This window comes from Schistocerca serialis, chromosome 10 (assembly GCF_023864345.2).
Source record: "Schistocerca serialis cubense isolate TAMUIC-IGC-003099 chromosome 10, iqSchSeri2.2, whole genome shotgun sequence".
NCBI classification, from domain to species: domain Eukaryota; kingdom Metazoa; phylum Arthropoda; class Insecta; order Orthoptera; family Acrididae; genus Schistocerca; species Schistocerca serialis.
In genome coordinates, this window is record NC_064647.1 from 72827393 (window position 1) to 72846159 (window position 18767).

An 18767-nucleotide genomic window follows, 5' to 3' on the forward strand; every position below is an offset into this window, starting at 1 on the left:
TACTGTTTCTAAATTAAGTGTAGTGGTGGGAGGAGGGTACTTCCTGCGCATTACAGCACGCTTGCCAATTGTGGCTGCTAATCGTTTGCTCGTATCTGCCTTGACACATTTTCTGACTGTGAATTATTCCACTTGCATGGCAGTGTGCGCATGTTGGTGTGTTAAAAATTCTGGAGGCGCTGGGTAACGATCCCAGGACCTCTCGCATGCTAAGCGAGCGCTCTACCATCTGAGCTACGCCCCCAGCTGACGAACTGCGCTACATACAGCCATATCAATGACACAGACCTTTGCACTCCAATTATTCCGCCGACAAACACTACTCTCAATGTGTCTGTGAGGGTGTCTTTCAGGTTTCCTGCATTCTGTCTCGAATCGTAGTTGGCCAAAATCAAAGTGGCACGCACGACGTCGAAAATAGCGTTCGGCCAACGCTCTGAGGTAGACGAAAGTGTTGTTCACTCTCTAGACTTCATTGAGGTTAGGCCGTTTTACCTAAGGCAGATTTGCACTCGATGACACCTCGACAACAGCCGGTCCTCACATTTACGTCTTGCTCTCCTTACGTCAGTATACGAGTCTGTGACGCTGGCTTTGCAACATCTTGCGTGCCCTTAGGCTCGCCGCGACCAACACTTACCACGCACTGACCACAAAACATGGAGGCGCCGGGGCTTGAACCCGGGACCTTTCACATGCAAAGCGAACGCTCTACCAACTGAGCTACGCCCCCAAGCACAACCGAGCTGCCTGTTCCCCATTCTTTACTACTCTTATGTGCACGGACACGATGGTTGGTTGGTTTGCAGGGGTGAAGGGACCAGAGTACAAAGGCGCGGACACGTTCATATACACAAGAGTTCCAAGTAGTTTCGATGCTCTGGTATTACGACTGCAAATTCCGTCCGTTTTTAACGTCTTAAATTGAAGGGGCAGTCACAAGTTGCTCCGTTTTCACTCCATGTCGACAATCACACAGCACCTGAGGTAACAAGCACATCTGAAGCCCCATTGTGCACTCGACTGTTCATGCCAACTCACTGCCTCGCACTTTACTACTGTGTACCACTCTTGTCGTCCAACTGCAAAAGACTGGGCCACAACAAGTTTCCGCGTCTCCATTGCAGTGCGCAAACTACGAAACGCTCCCCAAACATGGCACTCTCCCATGCAGACGACTTTTCCGACTTTACACGACGAACACGCAACGCTCACGCTAGTGACACCCTTATTTAGAGCTTGACGTCGCGCCCAAGCGAGTGAGCACATTTCGCCTACGTCTTAGGCCGCCCACCTAGTGTGGCTGCTCGGTGTCTGCAGGCAGCGAGGGGCTGCAAGCTTCCCGTATTCGCGCCTATGTCGCCTCTGCTTGCTTGTCAGAGACAGAGTATCGCAAAACGTACAACTCACTCCATTTCTTGATTGCTACGGCATCTGTCATCAGCAGTCACAACTAGCAACACCAGTAGCAGCCGACTGCATGTAAATAATTGGAATGAGCAGTGGGATTTTTGTGAATTCGGCGCAAGGCTGATCTTTCCGACATAGGGGAACACTTGTACTGTTTCTAAATTAAGTGTAGTGGTGGGAGGAGGGTACTTCCTGCGCATTACAGCACGCTTGCCAATTGTGGCTGCTAATCGTTTGCTCGTATCTGCCTTGACACATTTTCTGACTGTGAATTATTCCACTTGCATGGCAGTGTGCGCATGTTGGTGTGTTAAAAATTCTGGAGGCGCTGGGTAACGATCCCAGGACCTCTCGCATGCTAAGCGAGCGCTCTACCATCTGAGCTACGCCCCCAGCTGACGAACTGCGCTACATACAGCCATATCAATGACACAGACCTTTGCACTCCAATTATTCCGCCGACAAACACTACTCTCAATGTGTCTGTGAGGGTGTCTTTCAGGTTTCCTGCATTCTGTCTCGAATCGTAGTTGGCCAAAATCAAAGTGGCACGCACGACGTCGAAAATAGCGTTCGGCCAACGCTCTGAGGTAGACGAAAGTGTTGTTCACTCTCTAGACTTCATTGAGGTTAGGCCGTTTTACCTAAGGCAGATTTGCACTCGATGACACCTCGACAACAGCCGGTCCTCACATTTACGTCTTGCTCTCCTTACGTCAGTATACGAGTCTGTGACGCTGGCTTTGCAACATCTTGCGTGCCCTTAGGCTCGCCGCGACCAACACTTACCACGCACTGACCACAAAACATGGAGGCGCCGGGGCTTGAACCCGGGACCTTTCACATGCAAAGCGAACGCTCTACCAACTGAGCTACGCCCCCAAGCACAACCGAGCTGCCTGTTCCCCATTCTTTACTACTCTTATGTGCACGGACACGATGGTTGGTTGGTTTGCAGGGGTGAAGGGACCAGAGTACAAAGGCGCGGACACGTTCATATACACAAGAGTTCCAAGTAGTTTCGATGCTCTGGTATTACGACTGCAAATTCCGTCCGTTTTTAACGTCTTAAATTGAAGGGGCAGTCACAAGTTGCTCCGTTTTCACTCCATGTCGACAATCACACAGCACCTGAGGTAACAAGCACATCTGAAGCCCCATTGTGCACTCGACTGTTCATGCCAACTCACTGCCTCGCACTTTACTACTGTGTACCACTCTTGTCGTCCAACTGCAAAAGACTGGGCCACAACAAGTTTCCGCGTCTCCATTGCACTGCGCAAACTACGAAACGCTCCCCAAACATGGCACTCTCCCATGCAGACGACTTTTCCGACTTTACACGACGAACACGCAACGCTCACGCTAGTGACACCCTTATTTAGAGCTTGACGTCGCGCCCAAGCGAGTGAGCACATTTCGCCTACGTCTTAGGCCGCCCACCTAGTGTGGCTGCTCGGTGTCTGCAGGCAGCGAGGGGCTGCAAGCTTCCCGTATTCGCGCCTATGTCGCCTCTGCTTGCTTGTCAGAGACAGAGTATCGCAAAACGTACAACTCACTCCATGAATTGATTGCTACGGCATCTGTCATCAGCAGTCACAACTAGCAACACCAGTAGCAGCCGACTGCATGTAAATAATTGGAATGTGCAGTGGGATTTTTGTGAATTCGGCGCAAGGCTGATCTTTCCGACATAGGTTTGAGAATCTTATGGGAACACTTGTACTGTTTCTAAATTAAGTGTAGTGGTGGGAGGAGGGTACTTCCTGCGCATTACAGCACGCTTGCCAATTGTGGCTGCTAATCGTTTGCTCGTATCTGCCTTGACACATTTTCTGACTGTGAATTATTCCACTTGCATGGCAGTGTGCGCATGTTGGTGTGTTAAAAATTCTGGAGGCGCTGGGTATCGATCCCAGTACGTCTCGCATGCTAAGCGAGCGCTCTACCATCTGAGCTACGCCCCCAGCTGACGAACTGCGCTACATACAGCCATATCATAGACACAGACCTTTGCACTCCAATTATTCCGCCGGCAAACACTACTCTCAATGTGTCTGTGAGGGTGTCTTTCAGGTTTCCTGCATTCTGTCTCGAATCGTAGTTGGCCAAAATCAAAGTGGCACGCACGACGTCGAAAATAGCGTTCGGCCAACGCTCCGAGGTAGACGAAAGTGTTGTTCACTCTCTAGACTTCATTGAGGTTAGGCCGTTTTACCTAAGGCAGATTTGCACTCGATGACACCTCGACAACAGCCGGTCCTCACATTTACGTCTTGCTCTCCTTACGTCAGTATACGAGTCTGTGACGCTGGCTTTGCAACATCTTGCGTGCCCTTAGGCTCGCCGCGACCAACACTTACCACGCACTGACCACAAAACATGGAGGCGCCGGGGCTTGAACCCGGGACCTTTCACATGCAAAGCGAACGCTCTACCAACTGAGCTACGCCCCCAAGCACAACCAACCTGCGCTGTTCCCCATTCTTTACTACTCTTATGTGCACGGACACGATGGTTGGTTGGTTTGCAGGGGTGAAGGGACCAGAGTATAAAGGCGCGGACACGTTCATATACACAAGAGTTCCAAGTAGTTTCGATGCTCTGGTATTACGACTGCAAATTCCGTCCGTTTTTAACGTCTTAAATTGAAGGGGCAGTCACAAGTTGCTCCGTTTTCACTCCATGTCGACAATCACACAGCACCTGAGGTAACAAGCACATCTGAAGCCCCATTGTGCACTCGACTGTTCATGCCAACTCACTGCCTCGCACTTTACTACTGTGTACCACTCTTGTCGTCCAACTGCAAAAGACTGGGCCCAACAAGTTTCCGCGTCTCCATTGCACTGCGCAAACTACGAAACGCTCCCCAAACATGGCACTCTGCCATGCAGACGGCTTTTCCGACTTTACACGACGAACACGCAACGCTCACGCTAGTGACACCCTTATTTAGAGCTTGACGTCGCGCCCAAGCGAGTGAGCACATTTCGCCTACGTCTTAGGCCGCCCACCTAGTGTGGCTGCTCGGTGTCTGCAGGCAGCGAGGGGCTGCAAGCTTCCCGTATTCGCGCCTATGTCGCCTCTGCTTGCTTGTCAGAGACAGAGTATCGCAAAACGTACAACTCACTCCATTTCTTGATTGCTACGGCATCTGTCATCAGCAGTCACAACTAGCAACACCAGTAGCAGCCGACTGCATGTAAATAATTGGAATGAGCAGTGGGATTTTTGTGAATTCGGCGCAAGGCTGATCTTTCCGACATAGGGGAACACTTGTACTGTTTCTAAATTAAGTGTAGTGGTGGGAGGAGGGTACTTCCTGCGCATTACAGCACGCTTGCCAATTGTGGCTGCTAATCGTTTGCTCGTATCTGCCTTGACACATTTTCTGACTGTGAATTATTCCACTTGCATGGCAGTGTGGGCATGTTGGTGTGTTAAAAATTCTGGAGGCGCTGGGTATCGATCCCAGTACCTCTCGCATGCTAAGCGAGCGCTCTACCATCTGAGCTACGCCCCCAGCTGACGAACTGCGCTACATACAGCCATATCATAGACAAGACCTTTGCACTCCAATTATTCCGCCGACAAACACTACTCTCAATGTGTCTGTGAGGGTGTCTTTCAGGTTTCCTGCATTCTGTCTCGAATCGTAGTTGGCCAAAATCAAAGTGGCACGCACGACGTCGAAAATAGCGTTCGGCCAACGCTCTGAGGTAGACGAAAGTGTTGTTCACTCTCTAGACTTCATTGAGGTTAGGCCGTTTTACCTAAGGCAGATTTGCACTCGATGACACCTCGACAACAGCCGGTCCTCACATTTACGTCTTGCTCTCCTTACGTCAGTATACGAGTCTGTGACGCTGGCTTTGCAACATCTTGCGTGCCCTTAGGCTCGCCGCGACCAACACTTACCACGCACTGACCACAAAACATGGAAGCGCCGGGACTTGAACCCGGGACCTTTCACATGCAAAGCGAACGCTCTACCAACTTAGCTACGCCCCCAAGCACAACCAAGCTGCGCTGTTCCCCATTCTTTACTACTCTTATGTGCACGGACACGATGGTTGGTTGGTTTGCAGGGGTGAAGGGACCAGAGTACAAAGGCGCGGACACGTTCATATACACAAGAGTTCCAAGTAGTTTCGATGCTCTGGTATTACGACTGCAAATTCCGTCCGTTTTTAACGTCATAATTGAAGGGGCAGTCACAAGTTGCTCCGTTTTCACTCCATGTCGACAATCACACAGCACCTGAGGTAACAAGCACATCTGAAGCCCCATTGTGCACTCGACTGTTCATGCCAACTCACTGCCTCGCACTTTACTACTGTGTACCACTCTTGTCGTCCAACTGCAAAAGACTGGGCCACAACAAGTTTCCGCGTCTCCATTGCACTGCGCAAACTACGAAACGCTCCCCAAACATGGCACTCTCCCATGCAGACGACTTTTCCGACTTTACACGACGAACACGCAACGCTCACGCTAGTGACACCCTTATTTAGAGCTTGACGTCGCGCCCAAGCGAGTGAGCACATTTCGCCTACGTCTTAGGCCGCCCACCTAGTGTGGCTGCTCGGTGTCTGCAGGCAGCGAGGGGCTGCAAGCTTCCCGTATTCGCGCCTATGTCGCCTCTGCTTGCTTGTCAGAGACAGAGTATCGCAAAACGTACAACTCACTCCATTTCTTGATTGCTACGGCATCTGTCATCAGCAGTCACAACTAGCAACACCAGTAGCAGCCGACTGCATGTAAATAATTGGAATGTGCAGTGGGATTTTTGTGAATTCGGCGCAAGGCTGATCTTTCCGACATAGGTTTGAGAATCTTATGGGAACACTTGTACTGTTTCTAAATTAAGTGTAGTGGTGGGAGGAGGGTACTTCCTGCGCATTACAGCACGCTTGCCAATTGTGGCTGCTAATCGTTTGCTCGTATCTGCCTTGACACATTTTCTGACTGTGAATTATTCCACTTGCATGGCAGTGTGCGCATGTTGGTGTGTTAAAAATTCTGGAGGCGCTGGGTATCGATCACAGTACCTCTCGCATGCTAAGCGAGCGCTCTACCATCTGAGCTACGCCCCCAGCTGACGAACTGCGCTACATACAGCCATATCAATGACACAGACCTTTGCACTCCAATTATTCCGCCGACAAACACTACTCTCAATGTGTCTGTGAGGGTGTCTTTCAGGTTTCCTGCATTCTGTCTCGAATCGTAGTTGGCCAAAATCAAAGTGGCACGCACGACGTCGAAAATAGCGTTCGGCCAACGCTCTGAGGTAGACGAAAGTGTTGTTCACTCTCTAGACTTCATTGAGGTTAGGCCGTTTTACTTAAGGCAGATTTGCACTCGATGACACCTCGACAACAGCCGGTCCTCACATTTACGTCTTGTTCTCCTTACGTCAGTATACGAGTCTGTGACGCTGGCTTTGCAACATCTTGCGTGCCCTTAGGCTCGCCGCGACCAACACTTACCACGCACTGACCACAAAACATGGAGGCGCCGGGGCTTGAACCCGGGACCTTTCACATGCAAAGCGAACGCTCTACCAACTGAGCTACGCCCCCAAGCACAACCAAGCTGCGCTGTTCCCCATTCTTTACTACTCTTATGTGCACGGACACGATGGTTGGTTGGTTTGCAGGGGTGAAGGGACCAGAGTATAAAGGCGCGGACACGTTCATATACACAAGAGTTCCAAGTAGTTTCGATGCTCTGGTATTACGACTGCAAATTCCATCCGTTTTTAACGTCTTAAATTGAAGGGGCAGTCACAAGTTGCTCCGTTTTCACTCCATGTCGACAATCACACAGCACCTGAGGTAACAAGCACATCTGAAGCCCCATTGTGCACTCGACTGTTCATGCCAACTCACTGCCTCGCACTTTACTACTGTGTACCACTCTTGTCGTCCAACTGCAAAAGACTGGGCCACAACAAGTTTCCGCGTCTCCATTGCACTGCGCAAACTACGAAACGCTCCCCAAACATGGCACTCTCCCATGCAGACGACTTTTCCGACTTTACACGACGAACACGCAACGCTCACGCTAGTGACACCCTTATTTATAGCTTGACGTCTCGCCCAAGCGAGTGAGCACATTTCGCCTACGTCTTAGGCCGCCCACCTAGTGTGGCTGCTCGGTGTCTGCAGGCAGCGAGGGGCTGCAAGCTTCCCGTATTCGCGCCTATGTCGCCTCTGCTTGCTTGTCAGAGACAGAGTATCGCAAAACGTACAACTCACTCCATGAATTGATTGCTACGGCATCTGTCATCAGCAGTCACAACTAGCAACACCAGTAGCAGCCGACTGCATGTAAATAATTGGAATGTGCAGTGGGATTTTTGTGAATTCGGCGCAAGGCTGATCTTTCCGACATAGGTTTGAGAATCTTATGGGAACACTTGTACTGTTTCTAAATTAAGTGTAGTGGTGGGAGGAGGGTACTTCCTGCGCATTACAGCACGCTTGCCAATTGTGGCTGCTAATCGTTTGCTCGTATCTGCCTTGACACATTTTCTGACTGTGAATTATTCCACTTGCATGGCAGTGTGCGCATGTTGGTGTGTTAAAAATTCTGGAGGCGCTGGGTATCGATCACAGTACCTCTCGCATGCTAAGCGAGCGCTCTACCATCTGAGCTACGTCCCCAGCTGACGAACTGCGCTACATACAGCCATATCAAGGACACAGACCTTTGCACTCCAATTATTCCGCCGACAAACACTACTCTCAATGTGTCTGTGAGGGTGTCTTTCAGGTTTCCTGCATTCTGTCTCGAATCGTAGTTGGCCAAAATCAAAGTGGCACGCACGACGTCGAAAATAGCGTTCGGCCAACGCTCTGAGGTAGACGAAAGTGTTGTTCACTCTCTAGACTTCATTGAGGTTAGGCCGTTTTACCTAAGGCAGATTTGCACTCGATGACACCTCGACAACAGCCGGTCCTCACATTTACGTCTTGCTCTCCTTACGTCAGTATACGAGTCTGTGACGCTGGCTTTGCAACATCTTGCGTGCCCTTAGGCTCGCCGCGACCAACACTTACCACGCACTGACCACAAAACATGGAGGCGCCGGGGCTTGAACCCGGGACCTTTCACATGCAAAGCGAACGCTCTACCAACTGAGCTACGCCCCCAAGCACAACCAAGCTGCGCTGTTCCCCATTCTTTACTACTCTTATGTGCACGGACACGATGGTTGGTTGGTTTGCAGGGGTGAAGGGACCAGAGTATAAAGGCGCGGACACGTTCATATACACAAGAGTTCCAAGTAGTTTCGATGCTCTGGTATTACGACTGCAAATTCCATCCGTTTTTAACGTCTTAAATTGAAGGGGCAGTCACAAGTTGCTCCGTTTTCACTCCATGTCGACAATCACACAGCACCTGAGGTAACAAGCACATCTGAAGCCCCATTGTGCACTCGACTGTTCATGCCAACTCACTGCCTCGCACTTTACTACTGTGTACCACTCTTGTCGTCCAACTGCAAAAGACTGGGCCACAACAAGTTTCCGCGTCTCCATTGCACTGCGCAAACTACGAAACGCTCCCCAAACATGGCACTCTCCCATGCAGACGACTTTTCCGACTTTACACGACGAACACGCAACGCTCACGCTAGTGACACCCTTATTTATAGCTTGACGTCTCGCCCAAGCGAGTGAGCACATTTCGCCTACGTCTTAGGCCGCCCACCTAGTGTGGCTGCTCGGTGTCTGCAGGCAGCGAGGGGCTGCAAGCTTCCCGTATTCGCGCCTATGTCGCCTCTGCTTGCTTGTCAGAGACAGAGTATCGCAAAACGTACAACTCACTCCATGAATTGATTGCTACGGCATCTGTCATCAGCAGTCACAACTAGCAACACCAGTAGCAGCCGACTGCATGTAAATAATTGGAATGTGCAGTGGGATTTTTGTGAATTCGGCGCAAGGCTGATCTTTCCGACATAGGTTTGAGAATCTTATGGGAACACTTGTACTGTTTCTAAATTAAGTGTAGTGGTGGGAGGAGGGTACTTCCTGCGCATTACAGCACGCTTGCCAATTGTGGCTGCTAATCGTTTGCTCGTATCTGCCTTGACACATTTTCTGACTGTGAATTATTCCACTTGCATGGCAGTGTGCGCATGTTGGTGTGTTAAAAATTCTGGAGGCGCTGGGTATCGATCACAGTACCTCTCGCATGCTAAGCGAGCGCTCTACCATCTGAGCTACGTCCCCAGCTGACGAACTGCGCTACATACAGCCATATCAAGGACACAGACCTTTGCACTCCAATTATTCCGCCGACAAACACTACTCTCAATGTGTCTGTGAGGGTGTCTTTCAGGTTTCCTGCATTCTGTCTCGAATCGTAGTTGGCCAAAATCAAAGTGGCACGCACGACGTCGAAAATAGCGTTCGGCCAACGCTCTGAGGTAGACGAAAGTGTTGTTCACTCTCTAGACTTCATTGAGGTTAGGCCGTTTTACCTAAGGCAGATTTGCACTCGATGACACCTCGACAACAGCCGGTCCTCACATTTACGTCTTGCTCTCCTTACGTCAGTATACGAGTCTGTGACGCTGGCTTTGCAACATCTTGCGTGCCCTTAGGCTCGCCGCGACCAACACTTACCACGCACTGACCACAAAACATGGAGGCGCCGGGGCTTGAACCCGGGACCTTTCACATGCAAAGCGAACGCTCTACCAACTGAGCTACGCCCCCAAGCACAACCAAGCTGCGCTGTTCCCCATTCTTTACTACTCTTATGTGCACGGACACGATGGTTGGTTGGTTTGCAGGGGTGAAGGGACCAGAGTACAAAGGCGCGGACACGTTCATATACACAAGAGTTCCAAGTAGTTTCGATGCTCTGGTATTACGACTGCAAATTCCGTCCGTTTTTAACGTCTTAAATTGAAGGGGCAGTCACAAGTTGCTCCGTTTTCACTCCATGTCGACAATCACACAGCACCTGAGGTAACAAGCACATCTGAAGCCCCATTGTGCACTCGACTGTTCATGCCAACTCACTGCCTCGCACTTTACTACTGTGTACCACTCTTGTCGTCCAACTGCAAAAGACTGGGCCACAACAAGTTTCCGCGTCTCCATTGCACTGCGCAAACTACGAAACGCTCCCCAAACATGGCACTCTCCCATGCAGACGACTTTTCCGACTTTACACGACGAACACGCAACGCTCACGCTAGTGACACCCTTATTTAGAGCTTGACGTCGCGCCCAAGCGAGTGAGCACATTTCGCCTACGTCTTAGGCCGCCCACCTAGTGTGGCTGCTCGGTGTCTGCAGGCAGCGAGGGGCTGCAAGCTTCCCGTATTCGCGCCTATGTCGCCTCTGCTTGCTTGTCAGAGACAGAGTATCGCAAAACGTACAACTCACTCCATTTCTTGATTGCTACGGCATCTGTCATCAGCAGTCACAACTAGCAACACCAGTAGCAGCCGACTGCATGTAAATAATTGGAATGTGCAGTGGGATTTTTGTGAATTCGGCGCAAGGCTGATCTTTCCGACATAGGTTTGAGAATCTTATGGGAACACTTGTACTGTTTCTAAATTAAGTGTAGTGGTGGGAGGAGGGTACTTCCTGCGCATTACAGCACGCTTGCCAATTGTGGCTGCTAATCGTTTGCTCGTATCTGCCTTGACACATTTTCTGACTGTGAATTATTCCACTTGCATGGCAGTGTGCGCATGTTGGTGTGTTAAAAATTCTGGAGGCGCTGGGTATCGATCCCAGTACCTCTCGCATGCTAAGCGAGCGCTCTACCATCTGAGCTACGCCCCCAGCTGACGAACTGCGCTACATACAGCCATATCAATGACACAGACCTTTGCACTCCAATTATTCCGCCGACAAACACTACTCTCAATGTGTCTGTGAGGGTGTCTTTCAGGTTTCCTGCATTCTGTCTCGAATCGTAGTTGGCCAAAATCAAAGTGGCACGCACGACGTCGAAAATAGCGTTCGGCCAACGCTCTGAGGTAGACGAAAGTGTTGTTCACTCTCTAGACTTCATTGAGGTTAGGCCGTTTTACTTAAGGCAGATTTGCACTCGATGACACCTCGACAACAGCCGGTCCTCACATTTACGTCTTGCTCTCCTTACGTCAGTATACGAGTCTGTGACGCTGGCTTTGCAACATCTTGCGTGCCCTTAGGCTCGCCGCGACCAACACTTACCACGCACTGACCACAAAACATGGAGGCGCCGGGGCTTGAACCCGGGACCTTTCACATGCAAAGCGAACGCTCTACCAACTGAGCTACGCCCCCAAGCACAACCAAGCTGCGCTGTTCCCCATTCTTTACTACTCTTATGTGCACGGACACGATGGTTGGTTGGTTTGCAGGGGTGAAGGGACCAGAGTATAAAGGCGCGGACACGTTCATATACACAAGAGTTCCAAGTAGTTTCGATGCTCTGGTATTACGACTGCAAATTCCATCCGTTTTTAACGTCTTAAATTGAAGGGGCAGTCACAAGTTGCTCCGTTTTCACTCCATGTCGACAATCACACAGCACCTGAGGTAACAAGCACATCTGAAGCCCCATTGTGCACTCGACTGTTCATGCCAACTCACTGCCTCGCACTTTACTACTGTGTACCACTCTTGTCGTCCAACTGCAAAAGACTGGGCCACAACAAGTTTCCGCGTCTCCATTGCACTGCGCAAACTACGAAACGCTCCCCAAACATGGCACTCTCCCATGCAGACGACTTTTCCGACTTTACACGACGAACACGCAACGCTCACGCTAGTGACACCCTTATTTATAGCTTGACGTCTCGCCCAAGCGAGTGAGCACATTTCGCCTACGTCTTAGGCCGCCCACCTAGTGTGGCTGCTCGGTGTCTGCAGGCAGCGAGGGGCTGCAAGCTTCCCGTATTCGCGCCTATGTCGCCTCTGCTTGCTTGTCAGAGACAGAGTATCGCAAAACGTACAACTCACTCCATGAATTGATTGCTACGGCATCTGTCATCAGCAGTCACAACTAGCAACACCAGTAGCAGCCGACTGCATGTAAATAATTGGAATGTGCAGTGGGATTTTTGTGAATTCGGCGCAAGGCTGATCTTTCCGACATAGGTTTGAGAATCTTATGGGAACACTTGTACTGTTTCTAAATTAAGTGTAGTGGTGGGAGGAGGGTACTTCCTGCGCATTACAGCACGCTTGCCAATTGTGGCTGCTAATCGTTTGCTCGTATCTGCCTTGACACATTTTCTGACTGTGAATTATTCCACTTGCATGGCAGTGTGCGCATGTTGGTGTGTTAAAAATTCTGGAGGCGCTGGGTATCGATCACAGTACCTCTCGCATGCTAAGCGAGCGCTCTACCATCTGAGCTACGCCTCCAGCTGACGAACTGCGCTACATACAGCCATATCAAGGACACAGACCTTTGCACTCCAATTATTCCGCCGACAAACACTACTCTCAATGTGTCTGTGAGGGTGTCTTTCAGGTTTCCTGCATTCTGTCTCGAATCGTAGTTGGCCAAAATCAAAGTGGCACGCACGACGTCGAAAATAGCGTTCGGCCAACGCTCTGAGGTAGACGAAAGTGTTGTTCACTCTCTAGACTTCATTGAGGTTAGGCCGTTTTACCTAAGGCAGATTTGCACTCGATGACACCTCGACAACAGCCGGTCCTCACATTTACGTCTTGCTCTCCTTACGTCAGTATACGAGTCTGTGACGCTGGCTTTGCAACATCTTGCGTGCCCTTAGGCTCGCCGCGACCAACACTTACCACGCACTGACCACAAAACATGGAGGCGCTGGGGCTTGAACCCGGGACCTTTCACATGCAAAGCGAACGCTCTACCAACTGAGCTACGCCCCCAAGCACAACCAAGCTGCGCTGTTCCCCATTCTTTACTACTCTTATGTGCACGGACACGATGGTTGGTTGGTTTGCAGGGGTGAAGGGACCAGAGTATAAAGGCGCGGACACGTTCATATACACAAGAGTTCCAAGTAGTTTCGATGCTCTGGTATTACGACTGCAAATTCCATCCGTTTTTAACGTCTTAAATTGAAGGGGCAGTCACAAGTTGCTCCGTTTTCACTCCATGTCGACAATCACACAGCACCTGAGGTAACAAGCACATCTGAAGCCCCATTGTGCACTCGACTGTTCATGCCAACTCACTGCCTCGCACTTTACTACTGTGTACCACTCTTGTCGTCCAACTGCAAAAGACTGGGCCACAACAAGTTTCCGCGTCTCCATTGCACTGCGCAAACTACGAAACGCTCCCCAAACATGGCACTCTCCCATGCAGACGACTTTTCCGACTTTACACGACGAACACGCAACGCTCACGCTAGTGACACCCTTATTTATAGCTTGACGTCTCGCCCAAGCGAGTGAGCACATTTCGCCTACGTCTTAGGCCGCCCACCTAGTGTGGCTGCTCGGTGTCTGCAGGCAGCGAGGGGCTGCAAGCTTCCCGTATTCGCGCCTATGTCGCCTCTGCTTGCTTGTCAGAGACAGAGTATCGCAAAACGTACAACTCACTCCATGAATTGATTGCTACGGCATCTGTCATCAGCAGTCACAACTAGCAACACCAGTAGCAGCCGACTGCATGTAAATAATTGGAATGTGCAGTGGGATTTTTGTGAATTCGGCGCAAGGCTGATCTTTCCGACATAGGTTTGAGAATCTTATGGGAACACTTGTACTGTTTCTAAATTAAGTGTAGTGGTGGGAGGAGGGTACTTCCTGCGCATTACAGCACGCTTGCCAATTGTGGCTGCTAATCGTTTGCTCGTATCTGCCTTGACACATTTTCTGACTGTGAATTATTCCACTTGCATGGCAGTGTGCGCATGTTGGTGTGTTAAAAATTCTGGAGGCGCTGGGTATCGATCACAGTACCTCTCGCATGCTAAGCGAGCGCTCTACCATCTGAGCTACGCCCCCAGCTGACGAACTGCGCTACATACAGCCATATCAAGGACACAGACCTTTGCACTCCAATTATTCCGCCGACAAACACTACTCTCAATGTGTCTGTGAGGGTGTCTTTCAGGTTTCCTGCATTCTGTCTCGAATCGTAGTTGGCCAAAATCAAAGTGGCACGCACGACGTCGAAAATAGCGTTCGGCCAACGCTCTGAGGTAGACGAAAGTGTTGTTCACTCTCTAGACTTCATTGAGGTTAGGCCGTTTTACCTAAGGCAGATTTGCACTCGATGACACCTCGACAACAGCCGGTCCTCACATTTACGTCTTGCTCTCCTTACGTCAGTATACGAGTCTGTGACGCTGGCTTTGCAACATCTTGCGTGCCCTTAGGCTCGCCGCGACCAACACTTACCACGCACTGACCACAAAACATGGAGGCGCCGGGGCTTGAACCCGGGACCTTTCACATGCAAAGCGAACGCTCTACCAACTGAGCTACGCCCCCAAGCACAACCAAGCTGCGCTGTTCCCCATTCTTTACTACTCTTATGTGCACGGACACGATGGTTGGTTGGTTTGCAGGGGTGAAGGGACCAGAGTACAAAGGCGCGGACACGTTCATATACACAAGAGTTCCAAGTAGTTTCGATGCTCTGGTATTACGACTGCAAATTCCGTCCGTTTTTAACGTCTTAAATTGAAGGGGCAGTCACAAGTTGCTCCGTTTTCACTCCATGTCGACAATCACACAGCACCTGAGGTAACAAGCACATCTGAAGCCCCATTGTGCACTCGACTGTTCATGCCAACTCACTGCCTCGCACTTTACTACTGTGTACCACTCTTGTCGTCCAACTGCAAAAGACTGGGCCACAACAAGTTTCCGCGTCTCCATTGCACTGCGCAAACTACGAAACGCTCCCCAAACATGGCACTCTCCCATGCAGACGACTTTTCCGACTTTACACGACGAACACGCAACGCTCACGCTAGTGACACCCTTATTTAGAGCTTGACGTCGCGCCCAAGCGAGTGAGCACATTTCGCCTACGTCTTAGGCCGCCCACCTAGTGTGGCTGCTCGGTGTCTGCAGGCAGCGAGGGGCTGCAAGCTTCCCGTATTCGCGCCTATGTCGCCTCTGCTTGCTTGTCAGAGACAGAGTATCGCAAAACGTACAACTCACTCCATGAATTGATTGCTACGGCATCTGTCATCAGCAGTCACAACTAGCAACACCAGTAGCAGCCGACTGCATGTAAATAATTGGAATGTGCAGTGGGATTTTTGTGAATTCGGCGCAAGGCTGATCTTTCCGACATAGGTTTGAGAATCTCATGGGAACACTTGTACTGTTTCTAAATTAAGTGTAGTGGTGGGAGGAGGGTACTTCCTGCGCATTACAGCACGCTTGCCAATTGTGGCTGCTAATCGTTTGCTCGTATCTGCCCTGACACATTTTCTGACTGTGAATTATTCCACTTGTATGGCAGTGTGCGCATGTTGGTGTGTTAAAAATTCTGGAGGCGCTGGGTATCGATCCCAGTACCTCTCGCATGCTAAGCGAGCGCTCTACCATCTGAGCTACGCCCCCAGCTGACGAACTGCGCTACATACAGCCATATCAATGACACAGACCTTTGCACTCCAATTATTCCGCCGACAAACACTACTCTCAATGTGTCTGTGAGGGTGTCTTTCAGGTTTCCTGCATTCTGTCTCGAATCGTAGTTGGCCAAAATCAAAGTGGCACGCACGACGTCGAAAATAGCGTTCGGCCAACGCTCTGAGGTAGACGAAAGTGTTGTTCACTCTCTAGACTTCATTGAGGTTAGGCCGTTTTACCTAAGGCAGATTTGCACTCGATGACACCTCGACAACAGCCGGTCCTCACATTTACGTCTTGCTCTCCTTACGTCAGTATACGAGTCTGTGACGCTGGCTTTGCAACATCTTGCGTGCCCTTAGGCTCGCCGCGACCAACACTTACCACGCACTGACCACAAAACATGGAGGCGCCGGGGCTTGAACCCGGGACCTTTCACATGCAAAGCGAACGCTCTACCAACTGAGCTACGCCCCCAAGCACAAACAAGCTGCGCTGTTCCCCATTCTTTACTACTCTCATGTGCACGGACACGATGGTTGGTTGGTTTGCAGGGGTGAAGGGACCAGAGTACAAAGGCGCGGACACGTTCATATACACAAGAGTTCCAAGTAGTTTCGATGCTCTGGTATTACGACTGCAAATTCCGTCCGTTTTTAACGTCTTAAATTGAAGGGGCAGTCACAAGTTGCTCCGTTTTCACTCCATGTCGACAATCACACAGCACCTGAGGTAACAAGCACATCTGAAGCCCCATTGTGCACTCGACTGTTCATGCCAACTCACTGCCTCGCACTTTACTACTGTGTACCACTCTTGTCGTCCAACTGCAAAAGACTGGGCCACAACAAGTTTCCGCGTCTCCATTGCACTGCGCAAACTACGAAACGCTCCCCAAACATGGCACTCTCCCATGCAGACGACTTTTCCGACTTTACACGACGAACACGCAACGCTCACGCTAGTGACACCCTTATTTAGAGCTTGACGTCGCGCCCAAGCGAGTGAGCACATTTCGCCTACGTCTTAGGCCGCCCACCTAGTGTGGCTGCTCGGTGTCTGCAGGCAGCGAGGGGCTGCAAGCTTCCCGTATTCGCGCCTATGTCGCCTCTGCTTGCTTGTCAGAGACAGAGTATCGCAAAACGTACAACTCACTCCATGAATTGATTGCTACGGCATCTGTCATCAGCAGTCACAACTAGCAACACCAGTAGCAGCCGACTGCATGTAAATAATTGGAATGTGCAGTGGGATTTTTGTGAATTCGGCGCAAGGCTGATCTTTCCGACATAGGTTTGAGAATCTTATGGGAACACTTGTACTGTTTCTAAATTAAGTGTAGTGGTGGGAGGAGGGTACTTCCTGCGCATTACAGCACGCTTGCCAATTGTGGCTGCTAATCGTTTGCTCGTATCTGCCTTGACACATTTTCTGACTGTGAATTATTCCACTTGCATGGCAGTGTGCGCATGTTGGTGTGTTAAAAATTCTGGAGGCGCTGGGTATCGATCCCAGTACCTCTCGCATGCTAAGCGAGCGCTCTACCATCTGAGCTACGCCCCCAGCTGACGAACTGCGCTACATACAGCCATATCAATGACACAGACCTTTGCACTCCAATTATTCCGCCGACAAACACTACTCTCAATGTGTCTGTGAGGGTGTCTTTCAGGTTTCCTGCATTCTGTCTCGAATCGTAGTTGGCCAAAATCAAAGTGGCACGCACGACGTCGAAAATAGCGTTCGGCCAACGCTCTGAGGTAGACGAAAGTGTTGTTCACTCTCTAGACTTCATTGAGGTTAGGCCGTTTTACCTAAGGCAGATTTGCACTCGATGACACCTCGACAACAGCCGGTCCTCACATTTACGTCTTGCTCTCCTTACGTCAGTATACGAGTCTGTGACGCTGGCTTTGCAACATCTTGCGTGCCCTTAGGCTCGCCGCGACCAACACTTACCACGCACTGACCACAAAACATGGAGGCGCCGGGACTTGAACCCGGGACCTTTCACATGCAAAGCGAACGCTCTACCAACTGAGCAACGCCCCCAAGCACAACCAAGCTGCGCTGTTCCCCATTCTTTACTACTCTTATGTGCACGGACACGATGGTTGGTTGGTTTGCAGGGGTGAAGGGACCAGAGTACAAAGGCGCGGACACGTTCATATACACAAGAGTTCCAAGTAGTTTCGATGCTCTGGTATTACGACTGCAAATTCCGTCCGTTTTTAACGTCTTAAATTGAAGGGGCAGTCACAAGTTGCTCCGTTTTCACTCCATGTCGACAATCACACAGCACCTGAGGTAACAAGCACATCTGAAGCCCCATTGTGCACTCGACTGTTCATGCCAACTCACTGCCTCGCACTTTACTACTGTGTACCACTCTTGTCGTCCAACTGCAAAAGACTGGGCCACAACAAGTTTCCGCGTCTCCATTGCACTGCGCAAACTACGAAACGCTCCCCAAACATGGCACTCTCCCATGCAGACGACTTTTCCGACTTTACACGACGAACACGCAACGCTCACGCTAGTGACACCCTTATTTAGAGCTTGACGTCGCGCCCAAGCGAGTGAGCACATTTCGCCTACGTCTTAGGCCGCCCACCTAGTGTGGCTGCTCGGTGTCTGCAGGCAGCGAGGGGCTGCAAGCTTCCCGTATTCGCGCCTATGTCGCCTCTGCTTGCTTGTCAGAGACAGAGTATCGCAAAACGTACAACTCACTCCATGAATTGATTGCTACGGCATCTGTCATCAGCAGTCACAACTAGCAACACCAGTAGCAGCCGA

At 50.6% G+C, this 18767-nt stretch overlaps 22 non-coding genes across 22 annotated transcripts; all 22 read right to left on the minus strand.

The window, feature by feature from the left end:
• Nucleotides 1-171: 171 nt before the first annotated feature.
• On the minus strand, nt 172-244 carry Trnaa-agc (transfer RNA alanine (anticodon AGC)). Its single transcript has one exon. It is a non-coding gene; the product is annotated as a tRNA-Ala (tRNA).
• A 416-nt stretch (nt 245-660) lies between these two features.
• On the minus strand, nt 661-733 carry Trnaa-ugc (transfer RNA alanine (anticodon UGC)). Its single transcript has one exon. It is a non-coding gene; the product is annotated as a tRNA-Ala (tRNA).
• Nucleotides 734-1730: 997 nt separating this feature from the next.
• Nucleotides 1731-1803, minus strand: Trnaa-agc (transfer RNA alanine (anticodon AGC)). Its single transcript has one exon. It is a non-coding gene; the product is annotated as a tRNA-Ala (tRNA).
• Nucleotides 1804-2219: 416 nt separating this feature from the next.
• Trnaa-ugc (transfer RNA alanine (anticodon UGC)) lies at nt 2220-2292 on the minus strand. The gene has a single exon. It is a non-coding gene; the product is annotated as a tRNA-Ala (tRNA).
• Nucleotides 2293-3304: 1012 nt separating this feature from the next.
• Nucleotides 3305-3377, minus strand: Trnaa-agc (transfer RNA alanine (anticodon AGC)). The gene has a single exon. It is a non-coding gene; the product is annotated as a tRNA-Ala (tRNA).
• A 416-nt stretch (nt 3378-3793) lies between these two features.
• Nucleotides 3794-3866, minus strand: Trnaa-ugc (transfer RNA alanine (anticodon UGC)). Its single transcript has one exon. It is a non-coding gene; the product is annotated as a tRNA-Ala (tRNA).
• Nucleotides 3867-4863: 997 nt separating this feature from the next.
• Trnaa-agc (transfer RNA alanine (anticodon AGC)) lies at nt 4864-4936 on the minus strand. Its single transcript has one exon. It is a non-coding gene; the product is annotated as a tRNA-Ala (tRNA).
• Nucleotides 4937-5351: 415 nt separating this feature from the next.
• Trnaa-ugc (transfer RNA alanine (anticodon UGC)) lies at nt 5352-5424 on the minus strand. Its single transcript has one exon. It is a non-coding gene; the product is annotated as a tRNA-Ala (tRNA).
• A 1012-nt stretch (nt 5425-6436) lies between these two features.
• Trnaa-agc (transfer RNA alanine (anticodon AGC)) lies at nt 6437-6509 on the minus strand. The gene has a single exon. It is a non-coding gene; the product is annotated as a tRNA-Ala (tRNA).
• A 416-nt stretch (nt 6510-6925) lies between these two features.
• On the minus strand, nt 6926-6998 carry Trnaa-ugc (transfer RNA alanine (anticodon UGC)). The gene has a single exon. It is a non-coding gene; the product is annotated as a tRNA-Ala (tRNA).
• A 1502-nt stretch (nt 6999-8500) lies between these two features.
• Nucleotides 8501-8573, minus strand: Trnaa-ugc (transfer RNA alanine (anticodon UGC)). The gene has a single exon. It is a non-coding gene; the product is annotated as a tRNA-Ala (tRNA).
• A 1502-nt stretch (nt 8574-10075) lies between these two features.
• Trnaa-ugc (transfer RNA alanine (anticodon UGC)) lies at nt 10076-10148 on the minus strand. The gene has a single exon. It is a non-coding gene; the product is annotated as a tRNA-Ala (tRNA).
• A 1013-nt stretch (nt 10149-11161) lies between these two features.
• Nucleotides 11162-11234, minus strand: Trnaa-agc (transfer RNA alanine (anticodon AGC)). Its single transcript has one exon. It is a non-coding gene; the product is annotated as a tRNA-Ala (tRNA).
• Nucleotides 11235-11650: 416 nt separating this feature from the next.
• Trnaa-ugc (transfer RNA alanine (anticodon UGC)) lies at nt 11651-11723 on the minus strand. Its single transcript has one exon. It is a non-coding gene; the product is annotated as a tRNA-Ala (tRNA).
• A 1013-nt stretch (nt 11724-12736) lies between these two features.
• Trnaa-agc (transfer RNA alanine (anticodon AGC)) lies at nt 12737-12809 on the minus strand. Its single transcript has one exon. It is a non-coding gene; the product is annotated as a tRNA-Ala (tRNA).
• A 416-nt stretch (nt 12810-13225) lies between these two features.
• Trnaa-ugc (transfer RNA alanine (anticodon UGC)) lies at nt 13226-13298 on the minus strand. Its single transcript has one exon. It is a non-coding gene; the product is annotated as a tRNA-Ala (tRNA).
• A 1013-nt stretch (nt 13299-14311) lies between these two features.
• Nucleotides 14312-14384, minus strand: Trnaa-agc (transfer RNA alanine (anticodon AGC)). Its single transcript has one exon. It is a non-coding gene; the product is annotated as a tRNA-Ala (tRNA).
• A 416-nt stretch (nt 14385-14800) lies between these two features.
• Trnaa-ugc (transfer RNA alanine (anticodon UGC)) lies at nt 14801-14873 on the minus strand. The gene has a single exon. It is a non-coding gene; the product is annotated as a tRNA-Ala (tRNA).
• A 1013-nt stretch (nt 14874-15886) lies between these two features.
• Nucleotides 15887-15959, minus strand: Trnaa-agc (transfer RNA alanine (anticodon AGC)). Its single transcript has one exon. It is a non-coding gene; the product is annotated as a tRNA-Ala (tRNA).
• A 416-nt stretch (nt 15960-16375) lies between these two features.
• Nucleotides 16376-16448, minus strand: Trnaa-ugc (transfer RNA alanine (anticodon UGC)). The gene has a single exon. It is a non-coding gene; the product is annotated as a tRNA-Ala (tRNA).
• Nucleotides 16449-17461: 1013 nt separating this feature from the next.
• Nucleotides 17462-17534, minus strand: Trnaa-agc (transfer RNA alanine (anticodon AGC)). Its single transcript has one exon. It is a non-coding gene; the product is annotated as a tRNA-Ala (tRNA).
• Nucleotides 17535-17950: 416 nt separating this feature from the next.
• Nucleotides 17951-18023, minus strand: Trnaa-ugc (transfer RNA alanine (anticodon UGC)). Its single transcript has one exon. It is a non-coding gene; the product is annotated as a tRNA-Ala (tRNA).
• Nucleotides 18024-18767: the final 744 nt, after the last annotated feature.